The sequence below is a fragment of the Nomia melanderi genome, chromosome 2 (assembly GCF_051020985.1).
Source record: "Nomia melanderi isolate GNS246 chromosome 2, iyNomMela1, whole genome shotgun sequence".
In the NCBI taxonomy this organism is placed as follows: domain Eukaryota; kingdom Metazoa; phylum Arthropoda; class Insecta; order Hymenoptera; family Halictidae; genus Nomia; species Nomia melanderi.
This window is the reverse complement of record NC_135000.1, coordinates 5,641,364-5,658,883: the sequence shown is the minus strand read 5'-3', so window position 1 is coordinate 5,658,883 and position 17,520 is coordinate 5,641,364. Positions and strand designations below refer to the sequence as shown.

Here is a 17,520-nt window from a genome sequence, read left to right as displayed (position 1 = left end):
TTATTACTTGGTAAGAATATTATTATAATTTAGCAATAATAATACTATTATCCGATAACAATATCATCATTACCATTTAGCAATACTATTATTTTCTAAAATACTCACAAAAACATCAAAAAATGACATTAACTACTCCACACCTTACAACCATAGCACATCATTTCCCCGAATAGAACCTTCGTTTCCATAAACTCCCCCATTTCCAACAAACTGTATCAACTAATTCTACCCACCGCAGAAATGATAGCACAGGGTAAAACAGCATCCCGGCGAACAGACCGCCCCAAAGTCCCCGAAATTCCATTCGGCCAACTGAACCCCAAAACTCGCCGGCATCTTGATATATTTATATCGAATCCACGGGAGGCTCGCGTGCACATAAATCCTATCATATTCAGGGAATCCCGGGGAACGAGGAGCCGGGACGTAGACCAGGGTCCAGGAATCCCCATCCGCGGTCGTATTTTACAGTTTAGTCAACGAGACCGGCCGACATCCACGGCCGAACGATATTCCGCGGGTCCGTTTTCCCGCGTGTCCCGAAGGAAACGTTTACGGCTGAGTTAACGACTAATCCCGGCCCATAGTTCTGGTCATTAGGTCCAGCTTAAAGCGACGTTATTGCTTTGCATTAGTTAGTCTTCCCCCGACCGCCGAGACGCGCGACTCACAACCTGTACACCGATATTCGATTTAATTGCCGGCGATATTAGTCCAGCGGGTTTTCTTGGATCCCGGTTATGACAGCGGGGACACTTTGCACGGATTCAGATAGGGCCAGATATTCGGGGACATCTGGAATTTCGGTTGGGGCGGTAGTCCGGGATTAAAATAGAATATAGGGGAACGGGACGATCACCTGTGGGATTATTTATGGACCGAGCTACGATTAAAATTAGATCGAATGAGCACTACTTTTGGTGGGGCAATTAGGGGTGTGTTGGCGAGTGGGCGATGTAGTTTTGTTGGGGTTGAAATGGGAATTGAAATAGGAATAGGAGAATGGGCATGGGGGAATGGGGGAACTGAAATTGGGGATTTGGAATTAAAATGGAAATTAGGAAAATTGAAATTCGGAAAATAAAAGTTCAAGTAGAAATTAGTAAAATGGAGATTAGGAAAATTGAAATTGGGACTGTAGAAATGGGGAGAATAGAAATTGGGAAAATAGAAACTAGTAAAATAGGAATTAAAATAAAAAATAAGAGAGAAATTGGAAGAGAAATTAAAATAGAAATTAATTAAAATTAAGCTGTTATTAGCAGGTTGATCCAAGCAAGATTAACCTATTTCAATTTCCTCCGATGAAGCTTTACTCCTACGTTGATGATGAAAAATTTCCAAAAGATTTTTCTACAATCACCACCACTATCACACATGTAACTCAAAGTCAACTTAACATAATTCGAGCCTAGACCTCAACTAAATCTACCCTTAATCTCCCTCAACGCAATCCATGTCCGACCCAACGTGAATTAAAATTAACTGCTCAATCAAAATGAGCTCTTTACCGAAAACTACCAGAAACCCTACAAAATCATCAAACACACCTGTTAAACTACTCTTCTAACTCAATACCACCCCAAATTTCCCAGCAACAACCAACGCAAAAAATCTCAATCGCAAGTCCCTGCAACAAAATCGAACTCCGTAGGAAAACCACAACGAATCCAGCTAGCCAATATCAAATTCACAATCGACCACACCGTCGTCGAGTCCCCGTCGACTCAATCACGTGCCAGATTCCCCAATAACGTCCGTAAAAGCGGAAACCGGTTAATCAAGCGTGTAGTACGGTGCCCGATGAAAATTAATTACACAATCCAGCCGGCCGGCGCGGCGTGTAGAAAATTAATCAAACGTTTCCGGAAAGGAGCCTCAAAGGGACACGTGCGGGCCTCGAGGCTGCGCAGTGGAATCGATAATCGCGACTTCCAATTCAATTTTCGAGATGTCCTCCTACACCGTCCGGCTCGAACCATCGAAAGGGGCGAGAGGGCTCGGCTCAGAGTGCGCCGGGCCCGATTGTTTGCTAACAATGACCGATTACAGCGGCATTTCGATGACCAATTGTAGGTCAAAAGGTCAACCGACAGTGGCAAGGTTCACGGGTGAACAAACCACGCTCTCACACCAGTGATTCATTCGAATTTCTGTCTCCTCTCTCTCTCCCCCTCACGCGCGCGCACAGACGAGCAATTCTCTCTTTCATTGTTGCACTAGCCGGAGAACACACGAACGGACGGGGAATAACTCATTTTGAATTTACAGATTAGGCCGGCTGGATCGGGGCCCGAATTTATGGCGTTTGACGGATACGCCTATTTCGTCCGCGAGGATACGCGTAATCAGGCTGATTCTCGTTGCGCCGGTTTTGCTCGGGAGCCATGAAATATGCAGAGCGGAAGCGCCGCGCGAGTTGCATCGTATTATCGGCGTGATTGCGATGCGCTGCCGAAAATTTCGGCGAATCCGCTGCGTCTGCGGGCGGTGAGAATTAATTTCTGCGATTTTTTAGGGTGTCGGTGCTTTGGAGTCCCGCATCTTGGTAGAATTGGTGTTCGTGTTTGTGTTAGTCGGAATATATTTTGTATAACTTTCTTGATAAACTTCTGAAATTTTTGGGATTTTGGATGTTAAGGAGCCTCTTATTTTGGTAGAATTGGTATTTGAGTTTGTGTGAATTGGGATGTATTTTAGACAACTTTCTGGGAGACAAACCTTCGAAATTCTTGAAATTCTTTATGTCAACACTAATGATACCAGACGGATCAGAATTACCCATTCCCATTTCTCCATTTTGCAATGATTAAAAAGATAACGTGTTTCTCTGAGATAGTACTAAGAAATTGATTTAACAATACGCAAACTGAATTATAAATTAATGAAAGTCTCAACAGGTATACTTTTGAAGTTTCTATAGAGGAACTTCAAAAGTCAATTTAATTTCCATCTAACTTATAAGCTAACAGAAAAACGATAGACAAGATAATACAACTTCAATATCCTCCATTTCGAAATTATTCGGAATAAAATCAAGTAAATCGAGTTAATAAAAAAGAAACGTGAAATTTCTTCCGAAATAAAGCTATCGAAAACAGTTAATTTCTTCGGGCGAAGCCGAGGATGATATCGATGCATGAATACCAGATTCGACAGATTGAAATGCAGACACTCAGCTTCGGAGCTTGACAGTCGATAGATCGATGATGGAGGTAACCGTATTAATCTCGTTACACGATTAAGTCCGGCCAATACGTAATCAAAGAAGAATCCACTTACGACCGGTCGATCGGACCGTTTCAAAATTAACTCTAATCTAGGATCAGACCGCTTATAAAACGCCCCGTGGATTTCACGGTGGGAAAAAAATGATCGTTACGGATTCCGAGTGATCTAATTGGACGACGATGGAGCCGGGCGAGCTGGCTCGCGCTTCATTATTCGATCGTTCCATTCGAGCCGCTTTAAGAACAGCTGCGACGGTGAAAAGCGATTTTTGGGACCGTGCCGCCTTCTATATTTATACAATTTCCATCGGAGATTGCATCTCGCGATAAGAGATTGCAAATTGATCGGTCCGATAGTGTCCGAGATTTAATTGGAAACTCCGTGAATTTTTGAAACATAATCCCTGTTGATCCGAGAATATTGGAAGCCCCGGATGGCACGGGATATTTTCGGTGAGAATCGTGTCTTCTGTTTTTTCAACATTTTTTCTATTTTACTGGGGATTTCGGTTCAGTCTCCTGCAAGTACTGCTTTGGACCACGTCTGATTGGGTTAGTGCAAAATAAAAATTGGGATTTAATCAAGTTTATTTCAGATCTTCGGTTTATTGTTTTGAAATTCTGTAGTGATTTTTATCTGGATGAATTTTACATTTGGTTTAGGTTATATCTAAGTTTTTAGATGCTAAGTCTAGTTTCAAATCCAATTTTTCGAGCTTATTTTTGTGTCAATTAAATACATGCATTACTTATCCAATTACATTTCCAAAATCTCAATTCCCACGAAGCTTCTTTCCACAATATTCATCAGAAAAGTCCAATTCTACTTCTACACTTTTCAGAAGTTCCAAACTTCTCCGCCGCGAGCGGTTAAACCAGTTCCCGACAAAAAAAAACACCGATACGAACAAAAGCCAGTGTTGAAATCTCGAAAAAAGGGCGGCAAAGTTAACTGAAACGGTTCGCAAAGTAAAAAGCAATCGGTCCACAGCAAGATACAGCCGCGTCGATTCACAAAGTGACTCTTTAATCAAACTCAAACCGGCCGGTACAACAAACCGCGGTCGATCCTCGAAAACAGCATCGGCTGCAACAAAAATTCACTTTCCATTGCTCAGCCGGTTAATCGATTGACCGTCAAAAAGGAAGAACTAATCAATGGTTCATCGATGCTGGTTCAAAGAACGGATCTCGCCTGGTAATTGGGTTTTCGCAGTGAGTCTGCATTTTCCGGCGATCGGCCCTCGAGGGGAGCAACAGTTGAGGATTTCAGCGAGGAATGCGTTCGCAGCAACGCGCGAATCGCGTCCCTCGCTGAAAATACTGCGCACAAAGCGACGCGAAAAATGTTCCTGCTCTCGAATTCCGGTTGACTGATCGACAGAAGAGTCTCGCGGCTCCGGAGCCCTCTCATCGCAGCTACTTTTAGCTTTCCTTGCGCCAGCGCCGCGCGCCGCGCGCCGGGCGCCTCACTTTGTAGCTCGCGAGAGGAGGATCTCGCCGGGAAATTTTTCTGTCACGGCTCACCGGGAGTTATGAAAGATTCTAACGTTAACAATAGTGTATTACTGCGGGTCGGCCGAGAGCTGTTCTTCGGAGAATGGGATATCGGGGAATTTAAGGGCTGCTGCGAGTGAAGAACGAGCTCCCTTTGGTAATCTGCGAATTGTTTTGTGGCTTTGCGTTGTGCTGCCGATGGAAATTTTATTGTGTCCGCTGTTTTGTGCGGTTTGAATGAAGGAAATTTGAGGAACTTGAGGGTCTCCAATTTTTAGTTTTATGCTTACGAATTTTGGAAGGTTCAGGTTTTGATGTTTGAGTGTTCCGATGCTTGGATTTTGAAATCTGAATGTATCTAGCTTCAGGTTTTAAAATCTGAATTTTAATTTCAGTTTGCCGAATTCAAAATCCTCAAATTTCAATGTTCCGAGTTCTCGAATGTCAATCAGTCAAATTTCAATCTTTTAAATTTTAATTTTCCGAATTCTACATTCCAAATTCCAGATTTCAATGTATCCAATTTCCATCTATCAAATGTCAATGTTTCGCGTTTCAAACGTACAAATTCCAATTTGCCAAATTTCACTGTTTCGAGTTTCAAATTTTCAAACTACAATCCTCCAAATTTCAGTGTTCCAAATGTTAAACGTTTAAATAAAAAATGTTAATCACATTCTTCAGATCCTCTAGTCAAATTTGATCAAAGCTGCTAAGATTTCGATTAAATCTGCTTCTATTTAATTAAGTCTAATTACGTTCTATCTGAAAAAACTAAATTCATAATTTTCTACCTGAGTAATATCTACTCTATACAATTTTTCCATCTTCTCCCATCACGTCTGACTTAAATCCTTATCCAAAAACCTATCACCACGATCCCATCTCCCGTCGACATCACGCTAACTCTTCCTTCCTCTCCCATAAACCAAAACTCTCTCAATCTATGCATCGCAGCGTGATGCTTGTCTCCAAAACAACATCAATAATCGTAATCACGATTTATACCCAGCGATCGGTATTAAAATCGCGTATAATGCTCCGATCTCCTCGAATCCGGAGTGCATCGCTCTTGATCCGCTGGAGAGCGGCTACGTAAAATTCGATTTGGCGGGACGCGCGTGGGCGTCGTAGCTAGCGAACGTAAAGAAGCAAGCCCGATATTCTGCTTATTAAATTTTCCTCGAACAACGATTCATTGCGACCCAGACAACTCCACTTTCCCCGTAGCACAAGAAAACCAGCTGGAACAGTGGTTCTTAACTTGTAGTCGCGAAATTCTACCTGAAGATTAGGAACCATAAGAATAGATGAGTGATAAAAGTTCGATGCCTAGTATGCAGTTACCATTTAAATTATGCTACATCATTTTTTAACACCCTGTATGTATGTAGGTATTGGCTTGTAATATAGATGTGATGGATATATCCAGTATTTGTTTTTAGTATTAACACTTTGAGAACGAAGATTCTTTGAAATGTATTTAACCGTCGACAGATGAAGCTACATTATACATTAATTGCTTAAATAATAGCAAAAACAGAAATTAGACGCTAATCTCTTGCTGTTCAAGTAAAAAGATCATTTGCCTGCGACTTAATCTTCCAAATATGAACGTTTCATCTCGCCGAAATGTCCGGAAAGGGTGAACACTTTGAGGACAAGGGTTTTTCAAAGTCTTCAAAACCTTCAGCAGTGAGAGTTAAATTGTACATTGAACTTTTAAGGACTAGAGAAGAAGAGTTATAGCAACAGAGGTCTCGAGTCTTCGATTATCTTAGAGGATAAAGACTCAAGCGTTGAGGGTTCTCATCGAGCCTCAGATCTAACTGAAAGTGTATCAGGATTGAGTCTTTAGGCTTTAAAGACTTTGCATTACAGATTGAGTCTTTAGGCTTTAAAGACTTTGCATTACAGATTGAGTCTTGAAGCTTCGAAGACTTAGTATTTAAGACTAAGTCTTAAAGTTTCAAAGACTTTGCATTTAATACTAAGTCTTGAAGTTTCAAAGACTTTGCATTTAATACTAAGTCTTGAAGTTTCAAAGACCTTGCTTTTAAGACTTAGTCTTAAAGCTTCAAAGACTTTGCCTTCAAGATTGAGTCTTAAAGCTTCAAAGACATTGTCTGTAAGTCTGAGTCTTAAAGCTTCGAAGACTTTGTCTTTAAAGCTGAGTCTTTAATCTCAGATGTCTCAGCCTTTAAGTTTGACCTTTGAAGCTTTAGTACTCAATCATCTTACAACACTAGACATACATCCATATAATACTCATCATCTAACACAAATCTTGGAAATCATGGACAAAGAAAAATGTCTTGAAAGGGGTCCGTGCCGGAGAAGAGGTTAAGAACCACTGTGCCAGGACCTAGGAATCTAGCTCCGCGGGTATGGTTATTAAATTTCGGTTGAAGAACGCGATTCATTGTATCCGGAATACACGGGCCGAGAACTCGTTTCCGCGACGATGGCTTTATTCCATCGTCACGCTATCCCCCTGGGTGAACCTGGTCGTTTTTCTGGTTTTCGTGGAGCCGGGTATCGCGGTGTCTTCGGCGAACGCTGCGAGAAACACGACACCTCGAGCGGGATCCTAACTCCTGTGTGTCTCTTGTATTCTGGCGCGGGAAAACCGAGCGCGACGACATACGAAGACACATACACACGCGCGCGCGTGGACCAGACATTGACCCCACGACTGACGCGGGAGGATATTATGCAGAAAATTGCCGGCGAAAGAAATCTGTGACGAGAGATGAGAACAGGGATTGAAAGGGGCTCGAGATGCGGATATACCGAAATAATGTAGTCGATTACTATGGTGTGCTGAAATGGCTGTGGGGAAGTTTTATGGGAATGAAGTGTGGTTTGAATGGCTTTTTAGCTTTGCTCGGAACGGGGGTTGAAGCTGCGAGGTGGAAGAAGGTGAAAAGTGGTAGTCGGAAGGAGGGTTAAAAGTGTAAGTTAGGAAAAGTGTTAGAAGTATGAGTTATAAGAAAGGGTTAAAATTATAATTCAGAACAAGGATTAGAAGCATCAACTAGAAGAAGAGTTAAAAGTATGAATTAGGAAAAGGATTAATACTGCGACTTACAATTAGAACGAGGATTAAAAATGTGAGTTAGAGCAAGGGTCCAAAGTTTGCGTTGATGCATTAGATTTTACAGCAACTAATTACTATCTTTTTATAATAGAACTTTGATATCAGGTGATTGAAAAGTTCTTGAAAGAAATTATATTAACTTTTCAGAATTACGAGAATATTCTATAATTTTAATAAGTCAGATAAGTACGATTGAGTTATATTAAAGAAAAATTAAAATACATATAATTAGGCCTGAGAACTCCCATTATTCTTCAAAAATCACCAAAAAAAGAACACGTATTCCACTGATTTAACATACCATCAACCCTCAAATCCAAATCGACCCTATACAAAGTTACAACTCTACCAAATAAGCACAGCAAACGAACAATATGCTAAAATAATAAAAATCACGTCTGGGCCAAGAAAGACCCGGAGAACACAGGGCTAAACGACAGCGAATGCAAGTTCCCACCCTCTGACGACAACAGCAATCAAGCCTCGAACGCGTCCGCAAATAGTTCACCCGGTAGTATATCCCGTTCAAAGTCCACAAATTTAAGGGCGCGCGTCGTCGAATAAAGCCGCCGCTCCTCCACCCTCGCCGGCTATCGTAGCACGCGCAGGATTGCGATTTCCAGGGCGCGCACCCACCGCCATCAAGCGACCCAAGGCAAGGTTGCCGCCGCGCCGGCAGACATTGACCCCCGAGAGACCGCGGGGGGAGGGTGGTGTTTTGGAGGAAGGTTGTCGAAGTGAAAGGTGCCACGGCGAGAGGGACAGAGGGACAGAGGAAGGGGAGGAAGAGAGTTCAGAGGCATCCAACCCTTTCCTCTTCCTCGTGAAATTTCCCTCGACCTCTTCGACTACTCTTTTCTTTGCCCCTGCGAGCCTCTTTTCTGCTGCTGCACTAGACCACTCTACCAGCTCGCCACCCCCTGGCTTGTTCTTCATCCGACTCTTTTCTATCGGGTCAGTCCGGGGGTTGTTTGGCGAATTTTCGAACAATGCAAATGAAATGTGTTTTGCTGTTTGTCATAGGTATTTGGACGTTTGCGCGTTGACAGCGTTGACAGGTTGGTACGTTTTATTATGGGGTGGTGTTTGCACTGTGTTTTGGGAACGTGGGTGTGTCTGTGTTTGAGGGGAAGTTTTGGTGTTGAATGTTCTCTGGATTCAAATTTTTGGTGGTGTGAAGTTTGGATGTTTTGAAATTTGGAAATTTGGAAATTTTGAATGTTTGACTGTTTGAAGTTTCGAATCTTCAAATTTCCAAATATTCCAATTTCCAAATTTTCAAGTGAAAAATGTTATAATTCCAAATTTCCAAATCTTCAAGTTTAATATTTTCTCGACTTCAAACTTCCACCTTCAAAACTTTCATAATTTCAAAGTTTAAAACTTTCGAACTTCCGATCTGCAAATTTTCAATTTTTCAAACTTCTAAATCATGATTTCCTGATTACTAAACTTTCCTTTAACTAGATTTTCATTAGCCTTAACTGATTGAATATTATATCCAGTGAAACTCTATTAAATTGCACCGATTCTTCAAATCGGTTGATTCTGGGTTGTTTCTAATTGTCGAAGTCTGTTCAACAGAAACTAATAAATGAGCACTTCACTCGTGCCCTTTCCAATTCTAGCGAACCCTTAAAAGAAGCCGTACACTTGAAAATAAAATTCTCTTCTCCTCCGAGTAAATCATTAACGATAAAGCAGCTTTGATGAGCGCAATTCCAAAAGAAACTGTAAGACAAGGGGTTACGTGATACCATTTACTTTCTTTCTAATTCGAACTACATCTCCTTGAACTGACGAAACCTCAAAGAACAATAATTACAACAATAGTAATATCTTCACAAGAAATACAACAAAATATATTAAACCAAAAATTCAAAAACTACAAGAACAATAAAAATTCAAAATAAAACCAAATTAAACTTAACCCCTTGACATACAATATCGTGTCAGACTCGCGATGAAAATTTTCGATTGAATTCGAGAACCTAATTATCATTTATTTTCGTCAAATACAAATTAAATATTGCTCTTCTATTACCAATCCTTAACCTGGAATAAATATAACCACAGAAAAATCATAAAAATTCTTTGTCCCGACAAATTACTAACAATAAAAAAGTTATATTATTCATAATTAAAAAACCAAAACACAATTCAACGAGTTAACACCACAAAAAAGAATAAACCAGAATAAACATTCCAGTCCAATATTCAATAACAATTCCTCATTTCACAAAAAAGGAACCCGTTCTCCATCAAACAGGAGCTTCAATTCAAACACCGTTCCTCGGCCAACAAAAGTTAAATATTAATACCAAACACACTCCGGCATATTTCAAATACCAAAACGCGTTCTACCTTAATACAGAGAGCAACATTCAGCGAATTATACGTCCCCGACACAAAGAAAAATAATTCCATTATACGACCGTAGCGTTTTGTATTAACGCGGAATTCATTCGATTTAAATAAATTTTCCCATCCCCAATGCGCTCGGGAAACGCGGCGCGCGGTCCCGATCAAAGTGGACGAAGGAAAAGCCGGCCAATTAATGTAACGGAAATACATAGGTGACTTTTTCGGTTTCAATTAAAATATCGGGCCCACGCGATAGGGGCTCTCCGCTCGTCCTCACAATGCCGAAAACGAGGAACGGAACACTCCTCGATTAATGCGCGCGTATCGACGACGGGCCGCCATTAACGTCGCATAAAAGTCGTTAAACGAGGGAAATGAAACATTTATCACTTTTTACGGGCAAATTAATACAAAAATTTACGTTTCGATCTCTGTCTTTGCTAAGTCCCGACCCCTCAGCCCTCGTCGCGCCGAGAGCGCGATATTAATTAAACGCGGGAACGTCCGTCGGAATAATTACACGGCAGAATGCCATATTTACGAAATAATATGACGCCGTTTTAATAATTATTTATCCGTTTCCTTTCGACTTTCGAAACGTGCGGTGATTTGCACTGTCCCAACGATGCGCGGAGAATTGTCAGTATTTTGAAGTGTTATTTAGTTTGGGAGGAATGACTCGTGTGATGGTGCGACTGGGGTCATTTTAGAAGGAAGTTTGTAATTGGATAGCAGTGAATTTTGGTTTTTGAACATTGTTTTCTTGTTGTGTGGCAAATGGAAAAGTTGGGGTACGTTTTTTCTGAATTGTGGGACTTTAAGCGGTTCTGAGAGCGGTGAACAATTTTTTTAATAGTTGTATCAACGATGGTTTTGGAGAATGAAGTGTACTCTTTGCAAAGGTACCTTAAGATTTGGTGTAGGATTTTTTTTCATGAAGTTATTGAACTTTGTAGCTTCTATATCTGAAGATTCTATAAAATCTCGTTTTTCAACGTTTATATTCAAACTTTAGTAATTGAAAAAACAGAAATCGTAGAATAAACTTCAGGATTGTAAAATAGAAGCTTCAAGCTGTAAAACAATACAAAAACTGTTGTCGTACGATTCTTTTTCACAAAGCTATAGAGCTTAGATCCTTCTATACCTCAAAATACCTTAAGTCCCGGTTTTTCAACACAAATGTTCAAATTTTAATAATTCAAACAACAGAAATCCCAGAATTAATCGCGGAATTGTAAAATAGAAGCTTCAAACTACAAAATAATACAAAAACCATTGTCATACGATGTGTTTTCCCAAAGTTATAGAACTTTCAAGCCGCTACATCTCAAAGTTCCTCAAATCCTCATGTTTCGACATCAATATTTAAATTCTAACAACTCAAACAACAGAAATCCTACAATAACTTCCAATACCATAAAACTACAACCTTCAGCCTTTAAAATGAGACCAAACAGATCATCGCACAATCCCCTCTCACAAATCTACTCATCTCAAAACCGTCTAAACCTCAGAACCCCTCAAACTCTCGTCGTTCAGCCCCAACATTCAAATCTCGACCGTCCAATAAAAATAAATAGAACGAACTTCAACACCCTAAAACCAGAAGCTCCAAGCTACGAAACAATAGGAAAACCATTGTCGCGCGGTTCTTTCCCGCGAGGTTATAATAATTCAACGCGCAGAACACTTGCACGAGCCACTGGAAATTCAATTTAATCATCGAGTCCGCCCGTGGCATCGATTCTTATTCCATGAAACGCGTTCGACACGCAACAAGTAACTCGAAATTATATAGAGCTCCGAGCAACAACGCCCGCATTTCGTTGTTTCTTTTTTCGCCGTTCAAGGAGGACGCTTAATGAGCGATCCGCGATGAATATTAATAAATGCTAATGTTTTTTCAACGACTAATTTCGCCGGCGATCTACGTTCTCGCTACATTGAACGACGTGAAAGTGGAAGGGAAACGATGGCGGGCCGGGAAGGGACGGGGGGAGAGAGCTCTTTCACGGGCGTTCTCGTGAAAATTACTCGAAAACTTGAATTCGTAACGAAAGTTCATTCCGGCGACCGGAAACTCCGGGCTGCGTGCGTACCCGTTCCCCTCTATTTCGTTTCTAATTAACGTCACACCACCGTGTCACCCACGCCACGGTTTTAGACGCGAGAGGCGGACCTGGGACGGAAAAAAATCTCGTGAACCGGCGAACAACACATGGAGCGCACGCTTCGAGGAAAGTAAGAGCCGAGCCTGCCGCAATTGACGAGGAATAATTCAGTGTTCTGGAAATATTTCTGTAATATTAAAGGATGAATGTTTGAACGCACATTATTTTTTCGGTTTGCTCCGTTCAAAGGGAGATCCGAGATTTTTGGTGGAAGGTAAATAGGTTTCCGCGAATTTAATCAGGGAGGAGTGGGTTTATTTAGAGTTTCGGAGAATTGGAATTACGATCGGGGAGAAGTGAATTTAATTGGATTGAAGATAAGGGGTTGAAAAAGTGGAAAATGTGGGATTGCTTGAGAAAGGTTGTGAACTGGGGAAAAGTAGAACGTGTGGTGTAGATGCGGACTTTGGATGCTGGACTTTGATATATTGAATATGCTTATATAAGATTTTGTTAATACATTTATTACTAATTGTAGTAATTTGTAATCTGCGAAACATTAATCTTAATTCCAAATCAGCTCAATCTTTGAAGGTAGGAAGATCTCAAACGATATCTTTCTTTATTTCTTTCTTCAATATGTATTAGTTAACAATCTACAAAAGACAACTAATCAAAATCTAATATCATTCTAGATCCTTTGTATCAAAAGAACTGAAATCATCCTCTCGATTTCCTTTCTCATCCATCAATCAGCATCCTCCAAAAAGTAGCCAATTAAAATCTAAAATCATCATAGTCCCTAATCATAAGAAAATCTAGCTTCCTCTCCTTCCTTCTCCTTATTCAACATCTATCAATTAACACCCAGCAAAACACAATTGCAAAAATTTTAAATCACGTTAGTCCCAGCCATCGAACAATCTAGCTCCATTTCCTTTCTCTTATATCCTTATTCAACGAAACCCAAAAAAAATCCAACAAAATCCAACAAAATCCAACAAAACCCAACAGAATCCTCAAACACCAAAAATTCTAAACTCACCCCGGAAACTCCCTCGAAAGCAAATCGATCATAATCGTGCAACAAGGAATCGCGTTAGTTCCGTCCAAGTAAGATCTAATGAAGCAATTCAACTGTAACCGCGAACCGCTTCAAAGTTTTGAGAAATACCGTCGGGTCGTGCGGGTTGCTAGCGAAGAGGAGGGAGGGGCGGAAGAAGGAGAGTCGGGGTGGGGGTGGGATATGGCCAGTACATTACCGACTGTAATATCAGCCATACCGATGCCGCAAACTCGGCTATATTTCGCGAACTATGCTTCGTTCGACTGCACACGCGGCGCCCGTGCAAACCAGAAACATGGTCAAAACATTAGCGTTTACCGGGTAGCAGTCCGGCAGAAACGCTCGCAAATATTAACCTTCATAATTAGCGCTCTACCGGCCCGTAGAACAATGGTATTCCGCGTTTACAAACCGGTTCTTCGAGGCGACCCCGTTCGACGACGCGACACGGGATACGTGTGCGCGTTTTCGGTACGCTGCTGTCCCCGAAACGAGCGTAATTGATTCGCCGGCGTGCGCAGACAATGTCGACTGGGCGCAGACTTTGCTCTATGAATGGCATTGACGATACCGAGCAAGATAGAGACGCGATAGACGCTGTGAATGAACGTGGCCTGTGGATGACAGAGAATTCATGTTTTCGCGTTCTCGGAGAGAAACGTAACTTTCCTGTGTTTTTTGTAGTTTTGGGCTGCTTAACCATGATGTGTTTTTTGAAATTTTGTGAGAAACTTAAGCTTGCTGGTTTTTGGAGTTAATGAGGAGCTCAACTCTGTTTTTCAGATCTTCTCTCTGATATTCTGATTTTCTGACGTGTTTTCAGCTTTTTAGTACAGATTGTTTCTGTGACTTTTCTGTTAAGTTTAAAAATATTGTAAGGGGATTAGTCTTGAATTGTGTGTACCTACTTTTTGAATAATATTTCGAATTTGGATAGTAGGGTTAATGATAGAAGCTGATGGAATGTTGATAAAAATGTAAGAGTAATAAAGATTGTTAAATAATAATAAGTAGAATGATTGAAGAGGCAATTACTGTGATAATTCTTAACCCTGTTGCGTCTGGTTTATTGAATAAATTACTTCGGTTTTATGGGACTTTTATGGTGCTGCGGTAATTCTGGGTTGATGATGGGACTGAACGATCCCACATGTGAACGTGTACGGTTTCAATTTAATGCGTGTTTCTTTCGATTCGTAGTTAATTAAATTATATGGTTTAACTGATTGGAAAATAAAACTATCCCTGTGTGTTTCTAAAAAAAATTTATTGTTAAAATAATCCTCTATATTTATTGTTCTAAGAATATTAAACGATTAGAGCTATTTTAAACGCCAGACCAATTGTCGAAGACAAAACCTTGAGGAATTCCAATCTGTAAAAGTATCTTTTGAAAAATAAATTGACGTCCTCTGGAAATAAAGTCTTCATTAAAGGTTTAATGAAGTTCTAACCCAGATCTGAGGTAATCAATGTTCAGAAGATACCCTGACATTACAGATGTGACCCAGATTGCTCTTTTCCCTTGTCAAATTACACCGTGTCGTCAGCCGCTCGCGAGTATCTATATAAATTCTCGTTCCCGAGGATTAATTAACGAAAAAAGTCAACAACTTTCCAACTTTTAATTCCACAGCTATCTGTTCCGCAGCGTCTACTAAAAATACATAAAAATCCACAGTCGGGTCATCAATTACTCCAAACAAAGACAGCCTCGTTATGATTCGATATCGTACATCGACATAAACCAATAGTTCATTAATATAATTAACGTCACAGATGACCCAGATTGTCCTTTTTCACAAATAATCTCCATCACGTCATCAGAAATTACAACAAAACTAATCTAATCTCCGCGCGACATCAAACATTGCCAGAATCAAAATCTTTTCAATCCTACAACAATTGCACCTAACTCAATCAATATTTAACAAGTCTGACTCAATTAACGACCCAAGTCTTTCTCGATAATAAACTTCACGCGTCATCACTCCAATCTAATCATTCGACACCAAATATTTACGAAGACAAACTTCTTTCTGCAAGCATCGAATGCTATCCCCTAATCATCCTAATCTCTGCACCCAAAGTCCTCAAACTTCATACCTCCCGCGATTTCCAACGATGTGCCAAAAAAAGAAAAGAAGAAAAGGTAACGAAGAATATAATCAACGAGAAGTATAGATTCATGAAACATCCGGAAACAAGACGAAGATTCATCGTGCCAGCGGTCCGCGTGCAAAAAAGGCCGCACGCAATCTCATGAAAGCAGCTCTCGCGATAATGAACGCACAACAGGAGCAGCGTTTCCGTGAGATTACACCGAGCCAACCGCGAAAAGCGAAGGTAACCTTCACGATCGAAACAGAAACGTTCCTCGATCCCGATCGATTCAATACACCCGGACCAGCCGCGTAAACAATCAAGAGCCACTGGCCCTAAGAGCGAGGGTCGGCTCGAAGGTTAAAGTCATTCACCGCTGGGATTAAGCATCGCGATTAAGAATACTTGAAATCTATTCAACGATGCTCGGCCTGGTAACAACGAAATAGAAAACGAAATCGAGCTCCCACTTGGGTCCAATCGTTCATCCTCTTTAATGCTAGACCCGACTCTAATTGCCCCCAACTTACAAGCGATGCTCTCGACACAGCGAGCTCAGCAACAGCTTATACCCAACAACTTCAAAGACATCTGTTATGGACCAAGCGATTAGCTAACGTACATCGATACATTATGCTACAGTACTTATAGTATCTAGTCACAGTAACCAGTCACCAGGTCCACAACACTACATTCGAATTTCAAATAGATCCTACCTTGCAGCCACCTCCACTAGCAGCGCGTTGCATAGCGACCGTAGTTCCTCGGGGACCTGCTGCTCACCAAAAAACTCGTGCTAAAGTAACCAAGAAAAAACCAAGGAAACCCGGCAAGAAAAAGCACACACACACTGCCTCGAGGCCAGTATCCAAGGATGCACCAGGTGGACGCGTCTCCGAGGGCTTGTGGATCAGCAGTTCCGAAAGGTTCTCCCGGGGTGGTCACCTTTGTCCTATCTAATCTATCTCCAGCCGTCTACTTGTCCAACTACCGCTGGCGATGTTACATCTCGCCGGTGCTCGGTACACGCGGCGCGGGCTGTTCCAGTGACACACGACGAGGACAGATTCGCGGTTCGCCGATAACTGCCGACGAAGCCGGGCGGACCGAGTCGCGGCGACCCGCGGCCAACCCCTCCTGCGGGGCGCACGCGTACAACCCCCCAGACGCCGCGAACACCCCCCACCCTGAATCACGCCGGCATCACAATGCTTCCTGGGGAAGGTGGCGTCTATCCGCGACAAAGGCGGACGGTGTGCCTTTTTCCGGCGCGGGGCGCAGTTTTTCGAAAAGGAACGCGCTCCATGTATCCACGTGACTGGGGGTGGGAGGAGGCGGATGGCTGAGGGAGTGGATGCGACGGGAGGGAGATTTAATGTTAATAATAAGTTACGATGCTTCCCTTTGTGCCGCACGCGGCGAGCTGAAATACCGGTCCCCGGTAATGTGCCACGCGTGTTCCGGGACAGGGTGCGGCGCGGGGTTGCTGCACTGGGAATCGAGTTGATTTTCCTATGGGATCCTCGGGTTGCAGGTTTTTTCGACGTTTTTCGAGTTTCAGTGGGAGCTGGTTTGATTTCGGTGGTTGAGTGGGTTTTCAGGTTGGATTTGGGAAATGGGTTTTGGGGATTTACTTGTTTGCGTTAACCCCTTGTTATGGGATTTCTTCTGTAGCTGGACTAGTTAGGACTATTTTGTCGCTGATAATTTAGTAGAGAAATATGGAGATCTTACTGTTATTCTATGTTTAGGTTTACTTTAGAGCATAACGATTGGTGATAGGTAAATGATATTTAATTTTTAAAGAAAGAACTGAATGGCGTTTGTGGTTATTAAACTTGATTTGAAGTCTTCATCACTAGTTCTATTCGAAGTTCTAAGGAAAATAATTATTTTCAGTTGTGTGTGTTACTCGATTATATCGATCGAAGTTGATTAATTTTATACAAAAGCTTGAGAGACTTTCAGTATGTGAGATTTATAAAGTAAGCTTTATATTTAGAGTCCAGAGGCAAATGGGTTAAATAATGAGAAGAAAAGAGT

At 41.5% G+C, this 17,520-nt stretch overlaps 1 protein-coding gene across 2 annotated transcripts in view; it reads right to left on the bottom strand.

Moving 5' to 3' along the window:
- Positions 1-16,580, bottom strand: part of LOC116424529 (uncharacterized) — a 368,994-nt gene extending 352,414 nt beyond the window's left edge. For both annotated transcript variants that reach the window (XM_076365198.1, XM_076365207.1), the window contains exon 1: positions 16,194-16,580. The gene's annotated coding sequence lies outside the window, so the exon portion shown is untranslated. The remainder of the gene's footprint in view (positions 1-16,193) is intronic.
- Between the last annotated feature and the right edge of the window lie 940 nt (positions 16,581-17,520).